The 21759-nt window shown below is 43.3% G+C and overlaps 1 protein-coding gene across 16 annotated transcripts in view; it reads right to left on the bottom strand.

The window, feature by feature from the left end:
* The window catches only part of EXTL3 (exostosin like glycosyltransferase 3), a 158325-nt gene that overhangs the window by 84906 nt on the left and 51660 nt on the right, over window positions 1-21759 (bottom strand). For 6 of the 16 annotated variants that reach the window (XM_054821145.1, XM_054821128.1, XM_054821138.1 and 3 more), the window contains exon 3: window positions 11979-12075. The exons of 9 other annotated variants lie outside the window; for them this stretch is intronic. The gene's annotated coding sequence lies outside the window, so the exon portion shown is untranslated. The remainder of the gene's footprint in view (window positions 1-11978; window positions 12076-21759) is intronic. One more of the 16 variants, XM_054821135.1, reaches the window with a different exon arrangement.

Genomic DNA, 21759 nt, shown 5'->3' with positions numbered 1-21759 from the left:
GACACAGTAGGAGGAAATTCTTGTACAGTAGTTAAAGCAAGGGATGGGGTGTCGGGTGACTGGGGTTTTATTCCCAGCTGCGTCTCAGACCTTCCACAACCTTGGGGAATTCGCTTCATCCGCTCTGGTTCCCTCACTTGCAGCATTCCTCAGTAATTCACAAGGGATCTCATGGGTTACAAATAGCAGCTGAGACTAGAAATATAATCAAGAGCAACTTCCTGTTCAGCAGGATGTAAAGCATATAACAAATTTGCTTGTAACAAGACCAACAGATGTAACTACACAAAACTGTTCGATCCACACACTCCAACCATCCCACTTTTACAGGGCTGAAAGGGGACACCCATGCCGAGCCACGCCCATTACCCCATTATTTAATGACATATATCTTGATAGTCTCAAAAGATGAGACAGTGGAAAAAAATAATAAATCAAGCACCTTTCACTGGTCTGGCTGAAGTGACTTCATAGCTCTAACTCTGAAATAAAACCCAAGTATGGGAGCGAGACATGCCCCGAACACGCGAGAACTCTTAGTGGAGACTTTCCAGCCCCTCAACTTCAATCACACCCAAACTTCAAGCTTTAAAAAAAATAAATAAATAAAAGATGGATGACACAGATGGACACCAAGTTAAACACAATAAAAGAATAAAAGGAAGAAGGAAAGAGGTGCTTATTTGTGACACTTTACTCACATAGCTCTCAAGTTTGAGGTTTGTTTGGAACTGAACGTATTCTAGCATCTGGGAACTTTTGCTGGTTTTCCTTTGCAGGGGGCAGAGCAGTGCTAGTTCTTTGTAAAATGCTCTGAGGTCCTCAAAAAGAGGGCCAAAACCAATTAATGGTGTGCTTTCCAGTTCAAAACTCTTGCACCACACTGACTGCAAAATGTTGAGATAACCCATTAACTCCACAGAGGAGCTTCAACACCACAAAAGCTATTTGGGGTAATCTGGAAAGAAAAGATGTGGCAGAAATGGAAATCATCAGCATCTGCTCCCATCTCTTTTTGCATATCCTTACCTACCTGCAGCATGGTGATCCAATTAGTTAATCAGCATGTTTGTGTTAAAGGATTCACAGCTCAGACGACTGGAAGAAAGGCAGTGTCACAGCAATGCTTCACACAGATTTAATTCATCATACGCCAGTCTGAAGGCAAAACATGTAACACTGAATGAAGCAAGCGGCCAGAGAGCAGACCAACAGCTATGCTTTGCTTTCAGGGCAAAGTGTCACGCGTACCACTCGGTAACACTGATCTACTCGTCCCTAAAAAAAGGGCCACACAAACAGCCAATTCCATGTCATGCGCTGCTACGGTACACAGCTCCTACAGCTCCAAAATCTCTAGAAAATACACTACAAAAAATACAGCATGGTTGGGACCTTCCAAGACCACTCCAGCTTTCACAAAAATAATTGTTACTTTTGCCACTGTGTTCTGCGAGGGCAGAGTCGGAGCAAGGCTGCATTTAGGAAATCCAACTTTGCACCTTTGCATTCCAACAGCATCTTTTGGCCAACAGCTCCCCAATGTTAAGACCTCTCTGTAATCATTCCAAGATGAAAGCGCAGACAGACTTCATTTTTTCAGAAGGAAAGCTTTCAAATCTGCAGGAGTGTTTCAAAAATGATCATTCACGCTCGCCAATCCAAACAAAAACCCACATGCAAGTACATGGGAATGCTAAAGAGAAACAGCCCGCGCAGCAAGCGGCATTACACAGCCCTACAGCCCCAGCCGCAGCAGACCAGGCAACCTGCTGCTGCTCGAGCCAGAGCCATCACTCGAGCAATACATATGTGGAGTCAGAATAAAGTCAGGGGAAACGGCACAGTTGTTGACTGAGAGCAGGAGAGCCTAAGCCCATTCATTTGACAGCTCAGAAGCACACTGTATACAAGCAGGGTACCAAGAGAAACCTAAATCAAAGCGTCACACCCAAATCATGGCACCTTGTGAGGTCTGAAGTGAGGGCTTTACTTTGAATCAAATTTTTACTTGTGGCTTTGAGTCATGTTCAGAAGTTCAGTATTAGAGCAGACTTTGCAAAGAGCAAAAGGCTAAATGGTAACTCATAATAATGAAGAGCCAAGGAGACACTGATTAGTTTGCAGGGCAGCAGTGACACACAAAGTTGAGAGGACTTGACCCCTCCTTAGACTTGCCCAGCTAACCCTACCACCAACCTCTTCCTAGGACTTCCTAGAAACAGATCCTGCTGCCCAGCACCATTTATAACTACAAGACTGGGAGCCCTGCAGGGTTCTCTTGTTTCATTTGCAAGCAAAGAACTTCAGAAAACTCTTCAAATAAAAGTTTCCTGAACACCAGCCACAACTTCTGAATCAACACTCCAGTAGCAGATTCCTCCTCTATCCCAGCTGATGGTGTGATGTCTCTTTACTTGCCAAACACCTGCTCATCAGAAACGAAGCTTAGCGCTTTATAGCATGAAACAGACTTTGCAAACATATGAACTAACCATGCAAATGAACCATTTGTTCAGGCTTCACGCACAGCAGCCCATTCCTCAGCAGATCTGGCATTCAGACTGGCAGCGAGACGCAGCCTAGGCAGCTCATGGGGATCACTCCAAGCCGGAGAGGCACAACTGGAGCCCCGAGAGCTTCAGTCACTCACTCAGTCCTGGATTCTTCTAAATCCTGTCCCCCAGTGAGCTGTTCTCATTCAGCCCAGAACAAAAGGCAGAGCCATCGTTAGGGAACAAGAGCACTGCAGACATTGCAGCATCTGAATAAACATTAAAGACTTGACAGACCCTCCATTCCACCCCCCCCAAAGGATCTCTTGAAGACCTGAGACTTGTATGATGTTTGTTTGGAATTGAACTGCTTCAACGTGCCACGAAGATGCGCAATGACAAGCAGCTGCATGCCATTAAAGCAAGCATCGCTGTCTTCAATTAAAATGTCTCCGTTTTGTACGACAAAGGGAGCTCTGCATCTTCTTTAATTTTGCACCATGCACTTTATACAATACAGACTTTTCCAAAGCCTCCGCAGAATTTCCCTTGCAGTGAAGGGAACCGTAACCTGGGAAACTTCACATGATGGAGACATTTCGGCAGAGGCAATCGTGTTAAGTATGTCAGGAACTGGATCAGCATAGGCTTAAACACAGACTTCACCTTTGCTCAAACTGGGGACAACAAACCCAGATTCAGACTTCAGCCATACAAATAAACCGTCATTCCCAATGAGTAAGTTTTACCTTTGTGCTTTGACTTCCATGCAACCATTTCTTCTGCTAAAATCTCGGCATCTCCACAGATGATCAACAGGGTCAACTAAACAGAAGAGACTGAACACCTGTATCTAACACTCACTGAAAATTATGCACAGGTAATTCGCCCCATGCAAAGCTATTCAAAACAGTCCACTTCCCACACATATTTTATGCCAACTCCAAAGGCTATTGGTGTAGAAGTGCTGTCCACATCACGTATACAGCAGTTTGCTCCTTCAGCCATGATTTTTTCTTAAGTAAGAAATAGATATACACAAAAGGCAACTCAAAGACATTTAGCTGACCTAAATAATGGTAATTTCCTGGTAATTTCACTTAACTTTGGAATTTGCAATACCTCGTGCAATCACCACACACTGGCCACACAGATAAAAGCTGGTGGCTTTAACTTTACTATCTGGAGACAACTCTTCCAGAGTGTACATCTCTGATAAGCACCCAGTTGTTGTAAAGAATAACCACAAGACTGAAAAGTCGCAGATCTCCTTTTGATTTTATTTCACTTCTACAAGGAGGTGGTTCTAGCCTGCAAAAACTAAAGAAGTACTAAAGAGAAATCAAACCAAAAAACAGTGACTTGCTTTCACTGTATCAGTCCAGAGAGTCCCATATCCTTTAGATGAGAAATCCTCTCCAAGAAAGGTGCATATGAAGGTTGAAAGCATAGCAGGTCTTATGGATCTGGATTCATAAGGAGGTAAAATTTTGTTCGGAAAAGGAAACAGCAGACAGGAGTAAAATATTCACTTTTACTACATTTTTATGTACTAGCCTCAACTGCGTCCAGTTCTGCTAACACAAGACGTTTGACACGTCTCAAACATGAGTATCAAACAGGTTTCAGTACTTGTCTTGTAGTTCTCCCAAAAAAAGCCCAAAAAACCCAAACCAAACCAAACCCCCAAACAAAACAGTTCTTGTAAAGTTCTAGCCATGGTATGAAGAAATATAGTTAGTATCATCTGAGGCAACCTATTGCTTTTTAACTTCTTTGCCCATCAAAAGAAATCAGCCTCATTCTCTCTCCTCCAAACCCTTAAGACTATGTGGGATTTCATTTTTCAAATGATTTAATAGATTAAAAACATATACATATAGCTTGAGAAATATTCAGGTCCCTGCCTCCCTCTTTTGGCGCCGATTTTAGCACTGTCCCAGCAATTGTGCTGAGGGAGCCCAGCCCCTCAGGTGGTGCAGACCACAGGTTTCTATCGGTACTACTTCTCCAGCCACCCTGAACTGCACACCCAGCCCTGGGCCACGGCCAGCTCGTGACCAGAACTTGCAGGGAAAACCTGCTGGCGAAACAGTTTGGATTTCCTGTGTTTTCATTTCACGTTAAGGACTGGACACGTTAGCAGGGGAGGGAATTTGGCATTACAACACCAATATTTGAGGGTAAAGACCAATCAAAGAATGATCCTGTGTTGTGACAGGCAATACACCACAAAAATAAGTTTTAAGGCTGCAAACAGGACTACAGAACAACTTTCTAACAGAGAAAGACAAAGCAACACTTTTATAGTACAGACAGATGAGAGAAAATAGAATAGGGACAATTCTGGCACGGGAAGACCAATTATTACCAGCAAGTTTAATGGTGATACTATTGTGCACTACTGCAAGGTGAACAGAGATGGTCCCCAGGCACCATCCTAGAAGAGAGTCCCTCACCTAGAAAAGCTTGGTTCCTACACAGAGAGAGGACAGAAGAAAAAACAAGTGGTTAAATGACAGGGACAAGGACTAAACCCAGGGGCTGTGCCTATAGTAGTGACTTAAACCATGCCAGAGTGGACCCACAGATTAGGGTCAGGAAATGGCACAGGCTGGGGACCATCCCCAAAGGGAGCTGGGACCAAGCTGTCCTGATTTGGAGGTTGGAAGTTTAACAGCGTGACCATGTCCAGGCTGTGCCAGGTGGGCTGAGGCCAGGGAAGAGGCCAGGAATGCCCCAGCCTGGCCGACAGTCCTAACCAGTGATGTCCCAGTCCCTAGAGCTGCACCCTGACAGACTCTGGGGATGGATGTGGAAGAGAATGTGCAGATAAATACTTCTGTGCGGGTAAGTCTTCCAAATACACATCTGTGTTTTGAGCATCTGCTCACTTAACACTGAATAGGAATACAGGTACTCCACATAAGAGAGACTATGAAGTTGCTTCACATCCTCTCCTGCGGGCAGCAACTACTTTCTATGAGATTAGACAGGACTGCGCTTACTGTCTGCCACACAGCAGCCTGCACATTCTGATCCTATCAGGAAGGGAAGAAAGAGCATTCACAGCAAAAGTCCCTTCCAACAGGCCACCATCGATGACTAAAACGTACTTTATATAATAGAAGACTTGAAGAAATATCTTTCTTTGAGCCGTTCTGGAGACACTTCAAAGTTTCTCTACACTGCATATTCCAGCATCGTCGTGAGACACCTCGGCCCCAAGGGAACAAGCGCTCTTGGTTCCAAGAGCTCTGGGCTTCTAGTTGATAATCCTTATCTTCTTGCCAGGGAAAACCCTTGATCTGCAGGGCCAAAAAAATTCCTGACCTAAAGAAAAAAATAAAATAAATGAAGCTAATGCTTCTCTTCTTCCCAAATTGCTCTGAAATCAACATGTAACACTGAAGAAGCACTAGGAACCAGCACACTGTCCATCCCCTTACCCACCATTCTCAGCCTTCATCCTTTGAAACATATGTATTTTTATGTATCATATGTATTTTTAAGTGCTTACAAATGAACACAAGGTGAGAGGAGGGAAAAGCCACATGTCTCTGTGGCTCCCACAGTCTGGGATGCACTGAGACCAACTGGCACTCAGAGAGAGATGCCTTCTCCAGAGGCTCACAGAGCTTGCTTGGATGCAGGCTGGGGTATAGCTTTCGCTTTGTGTCTGTTCCTGGCAAGAAGGGAACCAATACACAGAAGTTTCTAGCTATATTTACTTTATTAACTAAACAAAATTAACTGAAACAATATAAACATTTGAAATGTAAAAAGCAGGTTAACATCAAACTAAATTATCAGGCTAAATAAACCTCACCTACTAAGCCCATTTATCCTTTATCTAATATTTAAATAATTATTTCATTATTTTGGGAAGGGAGCAGTCTAATTTTAATCCTCATGACAAAAGAGCATTATCTGTGTCAGTGACAACTGATAGCTGCATACAACGGCCATGCAACTCCTACAAGCTTCATGTATTTACTCACAGGCTGAAATCAATGCTCAGATAATAATTCCTGATGCCACTCAAAGCTGTCCACACAAATTATAGCCATGTAAGATCCCAGCTTATGAAACAGTCACCACAGTCAAACTAGATAATTTGTTACAATTAAAATGCAGTAACATAAGTCAGGCAGAAAGGATGACTACTCAAGATAAAAATATACAAGGTCTAACATTAAGAGCATGTCTAGGTGCTTTTATAGAGAGAAATTTTATTTAATCTGTGGTGTTTGAGAGAAGTTATAGGTCCCTGTCTCCTGCTCATGCACTTACCTAACAGCCATCTGCTAGAGTTCAGATGAGTGCAAGTGTTCCCCTCCTAGCAAGAACTAGAGAATGAACAAGATTTTAAAAGTCAATACATACAAAAAGAAGAGCAGCTTAAGATGAGGAAAATGGCTTAAATTTCATTTCTTCCAAGTACCTGCAAAAGCAGCATCTCTCCCCTTCACTCAAAGATCTTAACACTTGTTTTTCTTCTTTATCTCCGTTTATTGATTTTAGAAGGAAAACCAGCACCAGAGCATTCTCCAGGAAGGATGAATTATATGTGTAGATTCAAGAGGTTTAAAGCAGACTTGCCATGAAACCTGAGAATCAAGTTCTAAGTAAGATTATTCAGCTTTTACTATGTTCACAAGGGAAAAGCATTTTCCACGGGAAAACAGATCCATGAGCTGCCCAAGCTTTCATTTTAGACCATTTTTCATTTCTGGAGCATCTTGAAAATCTTTACATTTCACAGAAACATTAATGTTTTCATTGTAGATTTCAGAAAAAGTAGAAGCAAAAATTGTAATTTCCTAAAAGCATCAAGGAAGCTTTTCTAATTTATTGCTTTACTGCTCTGGAAAAAAAGAAAAAACATTACTTGCTTTAAAATAAGTTTAAAATGGATACTGCTCTGCTAGACTCAAAGCATCTTATTGCCTAGAAAGGCTGATCCCACTGGATGATGTGGTGGATTTGCCGTGCAGAGAGAAAATGCACACATGAACACGTGGTAAGCGATACAAACCACCTGGTACCCAGCCAGCATGCCCACATCAAAAGGCACAGAAATGGGGCACAAATAAAAGCAAGTCAAAACCCTTTGACAACAGCAAGAATTCCTGGGTCCTAACCCAGCACTGACTTCACTGCAGGGCTACTCAATGAAAATTACTCTATTTTAACTTAAAAGGTATTAATCCAAGCCAATTAGTTCAACCATCCTAAACCACTGTTTGTGGAAGTGACCTTCTTTCAAATTAGCTTCATTTGACTCTGGAAGTAAATTAAGACAAACCTTCAGGCAAATTTCATTCTGAGTAAGAACTAAATTTCATAAACTTCAAACAATTGAACCTGAGAAGTTGAATTCCGATTAGTTTGCATATCCATATGCAGATGAGCCATGAACCTCCCAGCAATTCTTCCAAACACCTCGTAGCAGTCTCAGCCCAACTTTCTGCTTCCAAGACTGAAGTGAGATACTGCTCTTCTAGTCGATAATCATCTTTCCGCCTCCCAGATGGTTATATTTCCAGAGCTGTGAACGTATAGCTGTCTAGGGCTTAGAAATCCTGGGAATGGAAAGCATTAGACGATGCTTAAGGCTATTATACTTGTGCGTTGAGTGCTGTAGCCCAGAAGCCAGCCATTAAGAGAAAAGTCGAGATATAAAGCTCTTACAGTAGAGCTCAATGGGAGATTTCTGTTAAAAAAATAAATATGGGGGACTAGGGAGTTTGAAAATATTAAGGAATAACGAATTTGTTTTCCAAGTTCATTTTACTGCATCAACTCTGTTAAGAGAAAAAGACTGCTTAGAGGGTATGAATTGAATCAATCATACCAGTTTAGGGAAAACATGACACAGCGGTGGGAGGGAATAACTCACTCAGCTTCAGAAAGGCAAGTCTGCTAGGAAAAGGAAAAAGGCCACCGGGGCGGGCAGGCAGGCAGCACAGAGGTCAAACAGAAGGAACAGATTTCCACCCAACTTTTAAAGCAAGGGATGACTAAATACCAGCTGAAGTTCCTGACATATGGCTCACCAATTAAATCCAGTCCAAAAGGAAAGGCCTACAATGAGATAAACTAAACAAGAGAGAGAGATGGGAAAAATCCCCCCTCTTAAGTGCTGTAATTAAGGCGTATGTAAAAAAACAAATCATGACAAACTTGATTGGTGATCTCTTCTGTTCCAGGAACAGAAGAGCCCCAGAGCTAAGAGTAGCTAAAAAGCAGCTGAGAGAGGAACCATGTGTCCATGGCTCCCCATACTTGAAGACAGAGGAATTATCTGGCAGTGATACACTAGGCTGTGCTTGGAATGACAGAATGACAATTTCAGAGATGTAATTTTGAGCTTTCTTTAGATGATGAAGCTCTACTGGAACATCAAAAAGTCCCCTAAGAGCAGGAGTAGGAGCCCCATTTTTCAGCAATGAAACCACAAGACAACGCACGGTGGAGAAGCAGTTTGGTTCCCGGTCCAGGAATACAGCTCAACAGCCTCCCTGGTTGCTCGTCTCACTGAACTTGTCTGTAGCTGTGAAGATCACGCTGCAAACTGCACATTATCTGAGCCTGGGTTTATAGAAACAAACTTTGCACATGGAGTTTTTGTCTTTTACTCAATTTCCTCCTCCAAGTCTCTCCTTGGAGCCACTTGCCTATTCCCCCACCCAGGGTTGCTGGTCATGAATGACCAAGTTGCCGCCAGAGCCACGCATGTTGTGGCAAATGGGGCACACAGTCATCAGATGGGAAAGGGGGTTAGTAGGATAGAACACCCAATCCTTCCGAAAGAGACAGTGAAGCAAGATTCTTTCCAAATACCAGGCAATATTTCATGACATTTCTCATGAAAACATCAAGAGCTCTTTAGCAAAAAAAAAAAAAAAAAAAAAAAAAAAAGTAACTGGAAAGCCTGCCCTGGCTGAGAGCAGCACTAGGAATACCCTTCTCAGTCCACCACTTCCATGGAGGACAGGCAGCCCAGGGGCAGCAGGAAATGCACTGCCAGACACAAATCTCAGCAGTTGCATAAAAGAGTATATTATTATTAGGATGCTTAGATGAGGTCATCTCTTGTTTCAATCAAACTCGTTGGTTATCACTCACACAAAGATCTTCCATTCTCTTGTGAGGCATCAAGCGCAGGGAGGCAGTGGTGGATTGCATCTCGGCTACTGCTGTCCTCACCCAACGAATATCACAGACTCCGTTAAGGAGTGAAGTGCACGCACCGTACTAAGATTTATTATTTTGAAAACCATCAACGACACACTTGGCAGAATTCTCTTCTGGGGAGAAGCAACTTGCTACATTTTACGGGGGAGTCAGACATCTCTACTCACATAATGAAGCTCACACCGACAAACACGGACACAAATCTTCATGAAGTCACACAACTCCCCTCACCCTTAGTGGGAACCAGGGATATTAATTTCAATTTGAAGCATCAAATCCCTCAAGCCAGAAGCACCAGGCAGAGAATAACCACATCTTGCTGTGTACTCTGCAATGTATGACTCAGGATTTAGAGAGGGGAAAACAAGTAATCGCACTGCATTTTATTTTTCTGGCTCTTAAACCCTTGCCAATAATAAAAGAATTTGTCCCTAAGAACCAGCTCACTTTCCGATAGAGATGCATGCGGTGGGACAGACTCCAGCTCGTTCTCCCACAGCATTACTTCGTCTGAAGGGCAAACAGGAGCAAGAGTTTAAGCGCTAAAGCAAACAGATCTAGCTTTAACACACAGGTTGATGAAAGCGGCCGTACATAGCTACTCTTGAAGTCATTCCTTTGTAGCCTTCATTCCCACAGATAATTATGAGCTTAAATGTTCCAAGACTTCAAATGATATTTTGCACTTTCTTCAAGTTTAAAAAAAAAAAAGTAAAATCTTATGCTTTTTAAGTCAGGATTAATGAATCCTCACAAGAATAACAGTAATAGCCGCAGTTACCTAGGCAATAGACTTGTGGGGGTGCTCTGGGGTACCCAGTTTCCCATGTTTGTACTGGTGCCAAGCATCAACTGTGTGATGGTGCTGCAAGGGCATGTTGGAATGGATGGAGAGAGCAGGACACAGAGGGCAAGGACCCAGTCCCACAGCAAGTATCAACAACAGCAAACATACGCGGAAACTAGAGATATATATGTAAAAAGGTAAATATATGTTTATGGTCTTGTAGAAAGGCTGTACCTCAACCTAGGCTGAACCTGTAACTAAGTAATCTAAAAAACTGTAAGGCTTAATATTCTTCTCTTGGAGACTATATAAAAGCCTTCCTTTAAAATTAAATTTAAGTAATATCGATTCTTACACAGAGGCTTTCACAAAGTTCTGTTAGCAATAAATTTAGCATTTGGGAGAACAAAACTGTAGGTCTTAACACCCCAAATGCTGTGAGTATGAACTCAGGGGAACCTGAGTCCAGGGAATGGAGAAATTCATCTAGTATTTCACATCCACTTTAAAATAAAAAATGACAGTGCACAGGCATGCCTCTCTAGAGTGACTGGGGTTTAATAAATTATGGCAATAACTAAAAAAAAAAAGGGGGGGGGGGAAGAGAAAAGAAAGAGACACACCCCCTTCAAAGGGCATAACAAGACACAAATAGTTTCTGATGGAAAAGAATAGGTTTTATTCTCTCCCCCAGATTTGGAGAGCATGCTATATTTTGCTTAACAAGTGTGTGGGGGGAGAAGGATTGGGGGAAAGAGAATATCAAAATCAAAACAAGTCACAAGGCATCAACAATCCCTTGATGACAGGAGAGTAGTTTTCGTTGGCACAGCTCACGACAGCTGGAGGAATAATTGCAAAGCTGAGCGAGAATGCCTAGAATATATTTTGCCTTTAGATTCTCAGATGAAAGATGCTATCCACAAGCACTTTGCGAACGTTAATTAAACCCACACAGCCCCTTTTGGCAGATCAAGAAGTATTTATCCTTATTTTGCAGAGAAGGAAATGAATATCTTAGGCACTTTTAACATATCTACTCTTTCTACTTTGGAAGTGCCCCATAGATATATATACTATTAAAAACACAAATTAACCTTTCCAGTCCAGCAGCCTTTCCCCAGCACACAGCCATGATACCTTTTCTTTCCCTTTGCCTACTGCCCCAACAGAAATCTTGACTCTGCAGAAAAAGCAAGCTAGCTCTGGCCATGTAGATCAGCAGAGGTGAATACGAGCACTACAAACAAGCTTTAAAGCAACACCATCCCTTTATGAGTTGTAAAAAAATAATTCAACGGTTCATCCTTTGGTTTTCCTCTTCAACAAAGGTGATCCAGCTTTTCCAGACTGACTGGGCTTCATGCTGTGAAATGTCTCCCCAATATAAGAGCCACTCATGCAAGACTGCTGCTTCTCAACACCGCTTTACAGACAACCGCCTCTGTAAAGCCACTCTCTGGGGAAACGTCCCAGGCTCTTGGACCACTACCTACCTTCAGCCCACACGCTGACAGTTCAAGAGCTCCACTGCAGGTAGGGAATGTCCTCATTACCCCCAGCTCTGCCTGCTGCAGCACCAGCTCACTCCTGCTGGAAAAGGAGAAATATTCCTCCAATTAGGGACTCGAGTCCTCAGCTTTGGCTGAGTTCCTCATCACTGAGCCCAAGGCAAGCGCCTGTGAATCCAGTAACAATCAGGTTTCATCCATATTCCCTCTAATTAGACATTATATCAGCACACATAAGTATTTCAAAGTAGCTTTATGCCTAGCAATCAACAGCTACAGCTACCGTTCCAAACTAGCTTTCTATTCCATGTATTGATATGCATACACTACTCTCCAATGTGATAAAATAAAACAGTATTAGTGTAAATTTAATCCAATATTCTGAGTTAAAGTGGAGAGAACCAGTGGAGATAAAAAGGAACAGTGAAATATTTACCAAAAATGCAAAAGAGGCATGAAGTATTTGAGACACCTATACTGGCAGGGCAGTAGTATTGCTGTCTGCTGTAAAAAAGAGCTTATCCTCAAAAGAAAATCAGTCAATTATTTGCCAAATTGACATGGAAAAATTTGTATTTAAAGAGGAGAAGGGTCAGTTTGTTGAATCTACAAAGGGTAGCCGAGAACATCTGCAAGGAGAGGAAGAATATACATAAACACACAGGTGAACTAAAAAGCCAAAATACAGTGGTGGCCGATGCTTGTGATATTACCATGAAAATAAGCGTATTTGGAGTTCTTCCCTGTTTAAAAAAAAAAGAACCCTTGAAGCAGCTGATTAAGTATACATTTCAGTTGGAAATACACTTAGTGATGCAGTTGGAAAGGAAACCTAAGAATAAGTGGAGCGCGTTCAAAGATTTAAGACACTAAAATGCATAAAATCCACTAGTTTTCAAAAATCTCACCCCAACATATGTATAGCCTAGGAGAAGCTTGGATACGAACATAATAGTGTAAAATATGTAGTTTAAAACCTTGTTTCCATTCTAATTTCTTGTCTAACACATACTTGCAAAGACCCCTTCTGCCTCATGCTGCTGAACACGGAAGGAGGATCTCTGCAGAGATGAAGACTGTTGTCTTCCCCCACCAGTCAGGTGTTGAGTGATGGCTGCTGCCCTGAAGCTGGGCAAACACAGCTCCCTCACTTCTGACAGCAAAACCAGATGCTCACATGCAGCCAAGTGTTGCAGATCCCTTGGACACGCCAGTTCAGCGGCAATTACAGGTCCACTGGTTTAGTACGCAGTGAGCGCACAGAGTTAAAGCATTCTTCAACCTAAAGGAACTATCGCAGAAGAATTTGGGGATGCACACTGCCACTCAAATCACCTAGTCTCATGCTCCAGACTGTATTTTACTCCAACTCAAGGTCTTTCAGGTTATGTTTTCCTACAGCAGTGGAGGTGAGGACATCTTCAGGTTGTCCATCACATCTCCAGCTGCCCTAACCCCACTTCAGTGGCCATCTGGGCCAGCCTGCCTGGCTTAAAAACCCACCTCCTAGTGTGGCCATCTTATTGCCACCCACCAGAAATGCTGTCGGACAACGTTCCTTCTGGAGAGCTCAGATACCCAACAGCAGACACTAGTTACACAGGCATAATGTAACTATGTTTATATAAATTCATATTCCATTTATGTTCATAGTGTAACACCATGCCCCACAGGGCACTGCACAGGTTTCACCACCATCTGGCCACTGTGCTCAGGAACTCAGGAGACTGTCTGGGGCTGCAAGCAGCATTCAGATCAAATGCAGAAGATGGAAAGCTTTCCCAAGAGTAATCCAGTGCCTCAACCGGCTTTCCTGGGAGCTTGCAAGGTCACAGCAACTTTCCATAGGAACTGCAAGGTATGGCTTGCAAAACCAGGCTGCTATATGCTGCAGCATACTGGGGCCACCAGTGATAAGTCAGCTTTGTCACTGCCACACAGTGGCTGCACAGGTGGCCACCATCTTCTCTTTGCTAATGCAAGGCAGAGGCAGTTCCTAAGACCATGAAAACCTGAAACACAGCCAGGGAACCAGGTAGCTGGTTGTGCAATTCCAGTATTACATATGTTGTTGCAATCTGGCACTGCCAAGAGACACCAGAAACACTTGGGGTAGAGCCAGCAGACGTTTGCTGCTGCATTTAGTTACCCCCTCTCTGACCCTCTGCAGGGAGGCAGGACCCCCAGGGAACCCCAACTGCTTGCTCCACCCAGCCCCACGTGCCAGATCCACACTGGGCTCTTCCCATGCAGACACCCACTTTCTTCACCATCCATCCGGGAGCTGCTTCTCCAACCTGCTCACTCGGGATGGTGGTAATACAGGGGTTAAAATAATGCACCTCAACTGCATGCATAAGTTTTTAGTGGTAGGTAGAGTCAAAGATTTTTGGCTTGAAATTTCATCTATGCCCTTGGTTTCTGGTTAAATTAAGACTGCACATGGAGGTAGATATTGAGACATTATTAAAGGTGCATTGGGAGTAATTCCCGCAGAAATGTATGTATTTGCAGTACACTTCATCTTGAGGACAACTTTGAACCAAGGCAATTCCAGATGAGAAACGTTGCTGTGTTTTAACGCACACTGCAACGCAAGGCAGCCACACTGACCTTTCCTGGACACCGTTCTGGGGTCCTTCCAACAAACACTTGCAGATTTTGGACTTCTACTGCCCTTTGAGGACATGGTACAGAGCAGCACCCTCCAACATGGCACACATGGGCACAGTGCAGCAGCAGCTGACTGGTACCAGCCGAGAGGCAGCATAACTGATGACCTGATGCCTCTGCCCATAGGGAGAGGGTGGGAGGCTTGCGACCACTGAGGCCTGGTGCAGCTCTGCCCGCAGGGATGGTAGGGGCTGGAAGCTTGCAGAAGAATAGAGAGGCCACAAATTCACAGCCACATGCCAACATGTCAGTGCATGGAGTGCTTTGCCATCTGAGCAACCCTCCTCTCCTAAACTTCAAGGAGAGGTTTGAGGCTCAGCACTCAAGGCTGCCTGAGGACTGGAGCTAGCAGGGGGGACCCTTCTGCCTGTGTAGGCAAGGGGCAGGGGCAAGACCTTGTTATTTGGTTCTTTACAGTAAGAGAGCACATTTTTGGCCTTCCCACACAAATCCATAGTTGTACGACTGCCAACTCTTTATCGCTTCCCATTTCACTTCTTTGGTTTGTTTGTATTAAAGTTTGCCCAAGGTTACATTCAGTAAAGATTTCTCCCTCAAAATACAGCATTAAAAATACTCTCGCATTAACATCTGGAAATTGCATTAAAATCTGTCTTGAAAGTCTATGCTTTGCAGAACAAAGACCCAACCGAGCAGAAGAGCAGCAAATTTTTGCACCACATCCCTTTGCAGGTGAAGCATTTTGCAGAGGCCACCTGGCAGGCTGTCCTCATGGCTCTCTACAGATCAATAATCCCCCACCTGTGCTCACCTTCTCCTGCCCTCATGGGAGGCAAACACCACACACACACACACACATCTATCACACAAAACAAGCATCATTCGGTAGTCTTGAATCTTGAGCATAAACAAGCATGGGACAGCTTGGGACCTCCTACATCAAGTACAACCTGCTACAGTCACCAACTCAAAGCTCTCTTGGAAAAGTATCAACGTATTTTAGAAAGAGCCCAACTGGCTGTTGAACTCACCTTTTTTCCACCCAAATAACTATTTTAAAGCTGTGTATCTCATGACTAAAAGCTGCATTCTAACTCTCAGTCACTGCTTATTTGTGGCCTTCTAATATCATTTTCCTTTGGGGGATGAACACTGTATTTTAAATTAAAGAATTTTTTTTCCCCCCTGTGTGGTATTATCCGTATTACATATATACAGAGAGAGATAGTAACCCTTCTGCTGCCTGTCAGCATCCCAAGCACACCTCTTATCACCATGCAGCTGCTCAGGGATGCCTGATAGGGCCCCTTTTGCAGCTCCCATGTCCAGCAAATGTTCCTCACTTCAGAGAGGCAGCAGTTTCTTATGTGGCAGACTCTTCCAGATCATCCTTCACTGAGTCTAATGACTCTCAGCAGATCCCTGGGGAGGGAGCGCTTTACTGCCAACGAGCTCCATTAAGTATCCAACAACATCCAGCAAAAAAAAGAAAAACATTATTTTTTTTCCAATTATTTTTTTCAACTTGGCTGTAACACACAGAACATCACAGAGCATATGCCATATAAACGATCTGCCCACAATTCTCTGCACTTATTTTAGTGGTTGTAAGCAAATGCAGCTATTTCCAGAAGTAACTTAACTTGGGATAACAAAGTAATATGAAAGCACTGATTTTACAATGGTTGTCCCACACATCACTTATCACAAGGCAAAAAGAACAACTGCAAATACCTTTCAAATACTGACACGAGAGACTTCATCTAGGATGTCGTTTCATGCTGTCGCACAACTGATCTAATGGCCTGTTGCTACCGAAAAGAGAGATCTCTTCCCCAGCTTCCAAGCCTGGATCCACAGCGAGCTGATTCAGGGAGCAAAGCTGGAAGGAAACTATCTGTACTGAAAAGGAAGGAATCGGATATGTATCAGCACAAAAAGATCAGTGGGGGCACAACGCTGGGAGCAAAACCCTCCCTTGCAGCACCAGCTTGACATTACATCAGTTCAGCTACAATGCACAACCACACTCTATATTTAGATACAGCTTTATAACTATAAAGCTGTATCTCACGTCCATTATTCCTCTCCCAACGCAAGAATGAGCCATTCTATGATAAATGCTTTTATATCACTCTAGCGCTCTCCACCCTACAGGAGCACACATCAATTGCAGATAAAATGGTTCAACTTTTCAACGTACAAAAACTGAGAAAAAGCTAATGGTGGTGAAGGACAGACTGCCTGGGGAGGGAAATGATCATAGGTTTAGGAGGAAAGGGGAAAAAACCTACAGACAATTTACCTTTGCTTGGGTCACTGCTCATTAATGCTCTGAAGAGAATCACTTCACATGTTATAAATTATACTGCTCTTGGCTTACTCCCTTATTATCCATCTCAGACAGCGGCCAGTACCCTTTCACACACACAAAATAATGGGAACACTTACTCTGAATAAAATGAACAGAAAGAAAGAAAAACTGAGGGCCTTCATTTGAGCAAGAAAAAACACCTGGACACCCAGCAATGGCATTGGGTTTCACCACTCACTTCTCTAAGTCGCTCTCCGAATTTCCACCTTCTCCAGAAAAGGGAAAACCTCTCTGAAAACAAACTCCGGGCTCTGTGGGCAGAAGACATGGTTGCTTTCTCCTGTTGATATTTCTATCTACCCCCTGCTAGTTTGAGATTTCCAACAGACTTTTTAAAAGCTTTCCCATCCAGGCTACGTTCTGTTTTAAGAAGTTTCTGGAGAGAGTGAACTGTGTTCAAGGCAGACATAAAAACTTTCAATTTTGACTATTAGGCAAAGCTCAGTGTTCAATAGCAAGTAGCCAATTTCTGTCCCAATTTTTTTTTTGTTTTTTTCTTTTTCTTTCTAATCATGTCTCAGAAAAATGCAGCTTACTTAAGTTTTTTTACTGTATTGAAATGAAATCCAACATCAGACAGGAATATATCAGTGATCACTCTTTTCCCACTTACCTTCTAATCTTCTGCTAGTATCACTGATAAAATAAACTAAAAATAATTATTAAAAAGTGCTTTAGTCTAGAGGTTAAGGTTGAAAGAATCCACAACTTGCTGAGAGAAAACAACAAAACCCAACTTTGACCACAAAGGCTAAAACCTCCAGTTTCAGCCCAAATATTTTGTCAGCTCTCCCTCCCCTTTTTGCTAAATATCCGAAAGGATGAACTGTGTGGTTACAGTCCCACAGACAGCAGCAAACACTTCATCTCACTCTTACAATAAGATCTTGGAGGCAAAAGCATATAGAAACAAAGACACACTTGACTGGTGAACCCAAGAGTATCAGTATAAATTAGCTCCCTAGAGACCTAACGAACGCTTCCTTTCCTCCTCAAAGGCACCAGCTCTGTGATGCCTCACAGTGAGCACTTGATAGACAGAAGTGAGAGGACACGAAATCTGTCCACAGGGAAAGGCAGCAGCTGGATCAGCAGGATAAAGCAGAGGATCCAGGCAGCCCCATATAGAAGACAGGAGGGAGAGGGGAAGAAGTGCATCCTCCTTTCCTTAAGGGCAGTTTGAGTACAGCAATACATTCACCTTCCACCCCTCCCAACTTATCTCTCTTCTGAAAATGCTTTCATAGGAACTGCCTTATAAGACCTGAACTATAGCCCATAAGATCTATACTGTCCAGAGCAACAGCCACTACTGGACACTTGCACAGAGGGTCGAGGCGCTGTGCAATGCCTCTCAATTCATTTCAGATCCAGACCGACTTAGCGCCAGCTTTCAAAGTCTTCCCCCTCTCTTTTCAACAGAGTAAACACTAACATGTAAAACAATAATCTGACTTTTCATAGATTACTAACAAAGATTCAAGTCTCTGCAGTGCTGCCTAATGCAGGTCCAGGCTGAAGCCTGCTCACAGAGCCAGAAATGCAACCTATTCTGCCCAAGAGTCTTCCCAGCGAGGTAACCCGCACCCCTTGCCCACCACTCTGGACCTAGATTTCCTCTTTTAAAATTTTAAGCATCATCTTCACAGTGATATGCCCATGACTTCCACATCAGCCTTTCTGCTGCCAGTGGGAGGTACAAATCTTGGCTTGCTTTTAGCTCGTGTGTCACTTTGGAGGTGGTAACAGAAGAAAGGTCTGTAAGAAGTAAGTATCTTCCAGTCATCAGCATCACCAGCTAAACACCCAGACAACACCCAGACCCACTGAGTACAGGAAGCACATGACAAAAACATTTCTAGAAGTGAAACATTTAATAACCTTGTTATTATTTTTGGAAAAATAACACCACTGGTTCCCACTTTTCCTTTCATTTGCAACAGGAGGAGAAAGGAGCATGAAGGAGGGAGAAACAAGTTGTTTAAACAACAACAGCTGTTACATCAATACCGGTATAAAGGAGCTACAAGCATCCTGTTCTTGTCAGAGCAGTCGCTGTTTAAGTAAGAGCTCTGCCTTTTGAAGAGGACTTTATAACCTCAAACACGAACGTTCAGCTATATTTTCTTCCTAATCAGAAGTCACTTATCCTGCAGAGTGATGACAGAACAATTCCACAAAGTAAATCCTTTTCATATCAGGGCCTTCTGTGATGAAGTTGCACTGGAAACTTCTTTGCTCCCACAAAAGCAAGGAGGATTTCGCTTGCGCTTCCCACAATTGTTCCCAGGGGCCTTTCTCCAAACTACCACGTGAACAATCGGTGTAGCAAAACTGTCATCTGATAACGTGAGCTAATACACTTTTATCCAAACTGAAATTTCACTAGTCAATCTTTTATCAAGTCTGAGGTTATCTAGAAAGTGTTTATGTTCAGTTGTCTACAGATTTTACATGCAGAAGCAAACCTTGCGCTACTGGCAAACCTTGTTCCCTACTTCCCAATCACTACTATAGTAATGCAAGCCTGGAGAGTTCCTTTAATACTACGTCAACCACTTTGAAATAGCTTTATTATAGTAAATAATTACTGCAACATTTTCATATCACAAGTAGGTTTCAATCTGTTCTCACGCTTTGTATCTTGGGAGTATTCTCGTCTCCAACACCATTCCCTTCCTAGGTGTCAAAGTCCAGATATACTTAAGTTACTTCCAACAGAACAGGCTCCCAGCGCCTGCTTTTAGATAAATTTCACGAGAAATTGAGGGAAGCCACAAGTTCTTAAAATCAACCCAAAATCTGCCCAGTCCCCTGGGTTATTAACCCCATTCTTACGGCAGAAGCTTCCAACGAGCACCAACAGTCAAGGCCTCTGCTTTACAAATTATCCGGAAACTGATGCTACCCACGACACAGAGCCCTCTTACACCAGCCTGGCACAGACACAATCCTCAGGAGCAGAAGCACCTCCTGAGCCAGCACACGTCACTGCTACAGCACTTGGGGCACTTGATGGAAGAAAATGGAGCAGAGCAAAGCAAAGGAACCATCAGGCCAGATCCAGTGAGGCTTGTCTGACTACAAGGAGTCATTTACTGCAGGCTCAACTCCCTGGCCTCCATCCAGCTTCCAAGATGATCTATCATCCACATGCAACATCCTTTGGCAAATCAGGATGTAATTTGAATTTGGACTTATTTGCCTGGCCAGGACACAGGTTAGAGCCAAGATATTCTTTATGTTGCAGGAAGATCCCATGTCATCCCACAGTTCTCCAGGTTGGCATAATCCAGCTCTACTTCGAACTCATTCTGTGAATAGCTCTAGGAAACTGCTCCAGCAGGCTACCTAGCCTCCAGGGGACACGGTTTCTGATCAGCCGCTGTCACCCCTACAGCAGAGAGCTATAGTGAGAGGTCCCCACAAACCATGCTTGTAGGTAAGTATGAGGAAAAGGCTGGCAGAAAACAGCCCCTCGCAGTGAACATGTGAAAACCCTGATGATCCTCCTCTACCTCAACACAAAAATTGCAGCTACAAGTTCAGTAACTCTCTGCCTGTCTACCTCTGCTGCTTCTAAAGTATCAGTAAATGTTTATCCTTGCTTCAAAAGGACAGGAATGGTCAGGTTCTCTCCCCTTCTTTTTGGATGGGAGCACAAGACAGGAGCAGAAACTGGTCTAGAGCCTTGTCCCTGTAGCAGAGACAGCATGAAAAATATAGCTAGGGAATCTGCTCAGATACTCTGCCAGGAGCAGTTCAGGAATGAACCCAGGAAACAGCCTGGAGAAGAGCAGCAGGGGACCTGGAGCCACAGCCCAAAAGGGGACAGCTGAGCTGTGTTATTTAATACTAAAAAAATAGCAACAGAAGGGAATGAGAGGAACGGAGAGTTGCAGACTTGCATTAATACGTTATGGAGGATCTTGCATGCAACCTGATGGTTTTAGCCTCACTTGAGCTCTCTTCCTCTAACCAGTCACGTGATTCAAGTAGAACTGTAAGCAGAAAAGAAATAAACACATAAACAGTGACTTATTCTACCTAAATATGAACCAGTTCCTGGAGGGGAAGGGAGGAGAACAGAACCCGAACTGACATTACAGGCCTAGCAAGCAGAAAAACTTCAGCACATACTGCTGGCTTTGTAATTCTGCCACAAAGGCAGCCTGTTACAGCTCTACCATTACAGCATTGTCCTACGCAGCCTCAAGTCTCAATTTCAATGGCTGTATTAAATGAAAAAGTCCCCTGGGTGATGGTGCTAGTTGGCTTCTGGGAACTCCCCATTTATAGCACGCTGCTTTCCGAGCATCACTGCATCACAGCAGGGATCTCGGCAAGGTCTCCAAACCTTCCCTCGCTCCAAGTTAACACATGAGGTTTCCCCTGCGTGGAGTCTCTCCATCACAAGAGATTTTTCTGGGCAGAGCAAGAGTCCAACATGTAACTCAGCATTTTCCAAGCCCTCTCCATGCTGGTTATATTATTCAGGCAACGTACTAAAAAATATTATAAATAATTAGATGCAGTGTTCAGTGCTGTCCAAGAAGAGCTGATCTCTCTTTCACAGAGATCGATGTCTGCACATTCACACCCTCTAAGGACTGCCCAGCCAAAAATAACGCTGAAACCAACAAGAGAAACAGCCAATTTGGCTGTTCTTATCCCAACCAGATTAAAAATTACTCTCGATTTACTATCTTACTAAACCACATCTGAAATTGTTACAGTAGGCTGTCTGTGGCTGGCAAG

The sequence above is a fragment of the Grus americana genome, chromosome 3, assembly GCF_028858705.1.
Source record: "Grus americana isolate bGruAme1 chromosome 3, bGruAme1.mat, whole genome shotgun sequence".
Classification (NCBI taxonomy): Eukaryota; Metazoa; Chordata; class Aves; order Gruiformes; family Gruidae; genus Grus; species Grus americana.
The sequence above is the reverse complement of the archived record's forward strand: the minus strand, read 5'-3'. Positions and strand labels throughout refer to the sequence as shown.